This window comes from Marmota marmota, unplaced genomic scaffold (assembly GCF_001458135.2).
Source record: "Marmota marmota marmota unplaced genomic scaffold, marMar, whole genome shotgun sequence".
Taxonomy (NCBI): Eukaryota; Metazoa; Chordata; class Mammalia; order Rodentia; family Sciuridae; genus Marmota; species Marmota marmota.
This window is the reverse complement of record NW_026000019.1, coordinates 10195449-10197791: the sequence shown is the minus strand read 5'-3', so window position 1 is coordinate 10197791 and position 2343 is coordinate 10195449.

Here is a 2343-nt window from a genome sequence, read left to right as displayed (position 1 = left end):
GACTTCAGAATGAGGCTGACCAGAGTCTGGATTCCTGGCTTTACTACTCCCAGCTTGTTTTGAGGAAGCAGGGCAGTGGAGGTCAGTCAAGGGCTTCCCCACCCCCTCCTCTCCAACAGCCCACACCTCAATGACTATGTGCCTGGTGCAGTGGCAGCTGTACTCCGGCCCCATCCTGCCATCCATGCCTCAGGGGAGGAAGACAGAACAAATCTTGAGACCAATTTCGTCTTCTCCCGGCCCTTTCTGAGTTTTATCAGTCTCAGTCCCATATCTATAAAGCAACTCCTTCCTCAAATTTGGAAATTGGATAGAGGATAAAAGTCAGCAAAAAAAATTAACTTCAAAAATCTCTCACTATTTTGATGCTCTAATCAAGGTCTCGGGTGCCCCGTAGGTGAGAATTGGAGGTATGTCAAGTGCAAACTCCAAGCTAGGGTGAATGACTTCCATGGGTGTGGAATTTACAAGTGGTGCTTAGATGCCAGCTGACTCGGGCAAAGACCAAGTGGATTAATCATTATGGTGTACTATAAGGTCCAGATGAAACAAAGGCAGCTGGCAATTTTAGCTGGAGAGAGCAGTGTAAACACTTCAAAAACAATCAGACAAAGAAATCCAGGCTGCGGAGAGCAGGCATGTTGATGTCAATAAAGCACCACTCACGGAACTCCCACTCCCCACTCCTTTTCTTACCTACTTGACTCTGAATACTGAATCTGGCTGAGAAAATGACCGGGAAGCCATGACTAATATTTGGTCAGGGGGCAAGTCTGCCCTGCTACGGCAATACAACACAGAACTAGCCACCAGGGATGGCTGGTCCTTGGCAAGCAGGTGATGACACAGAGTCACGAATTCTCCAAGTTCAAGAGGACACAGTGTATTGGACATGACGATGACAGCCCAATAACCACAGCAAACGTCTATTCGGCACTTAGGATGTCCATGAGTACCCTAAAGGCTTCACATGTTTTAACTCACTGAATTCCAAGCATAACCCTACAGTTATTACTCCCATTATTCAGAAGAGAAAACTTAGGATAGAAACCAGCCTCTCATGTGGCGGTGACCAGCCCAGAGGCCAAGGAAGCAAGGGACATTGCCTGTCGTCACTGAAGTTTATTTTCCCTCAGGCTTCCTTCCTTGTAAATTCTTCATCTTCTCCCTCTCCACTGCATTTTAGGTTTTAAGTTCCCTTCATTTATAAAGGAACCTATTTTGAAGAAAAGAGCCCTATCCTGACTTGTCAGGGTCACTTACTTCCAAGGGACAGAGAAGCCAAGCCCAGTGTTCACTCCCCATCTTCCTCTCCCTGTTCCTTTGGCAGCATCTGACATCACGACTCATTCTCCACCTCCCTCCTCAGAAACACATCCCTCCCTTGGCCACCCGCACCTCTCTCTCTCTCTCTCTCTCTCTCTCTCTCTCTCTCTTCCATGTCCTTTGTCCTTCTCCCTCAGTGGCTATTAGGGAAGAAGAGCTCTGGACTCTTCTCTTCCATTACCACATTCACTCCTTTGGTGAGTCCTTGTGGTGACAGAGCTTTAAATACAACTTCTTAATTGTACTTCCTGTCAGAACTTTCCAGGCAGAACTCCAGACACGTATGTTTGCCTTCTTGACATCTGGATGTGCGTCCTGCTGTCTTTGGTCTGCTATGACAAGATACCTTAGCCTGGTCATGTATAAATAACAGAGATGTGTTGCTCGCTCTTCTAGAGACAGGGAAGTTGGATATCAAGACACCAGCCGTTTTCTTATCTGGGGAGGGCATGTTTCTCATAGATGGCCCCTTCTGTGACCTCACATGGTGACTGGGGTACCCAAGCTCCCTCAGGCCTCTTTTTGAAAGGGATCAATGTATAAGAGTGTGGAGACCCTGGTGACCGGCTAGGCTTTCAGTGTGGTTTGAGCATGTCTCCCAAGGGTTCACGTGATGAAAGTTGGTCTTCAGTGTATTGAAGGTGAGACACGGTGGAACCTTTAAAAGACAAGACCCAGTGCAAGGTCACTAGGTCATTGGGAGTGCTGCCCTGGGAAGAAATTAAGGCAGTTCTCACAAGAGAGTTGTTAGGAAGGAATCAGGCTTCTTCCCAGTCTCTCTGGTTTTCTGTCTCATCACGTAATCTCTCCCACTCACACATGTTCCCACCATGATGCCATCTGCCATGATGTGATGCAGCCAGGGGGCTCTCACTAGAGCTGACACCATACTGTTTGGACTATCTGCTTTAAAAACTGTGAGCTAAACAAACCATTCTCTTTCCTTTATAAAGTACCCAACCTCACATATTTTGTTATAGCAACTAAAAATGGATTAACATATTACCTCAGGTTTCC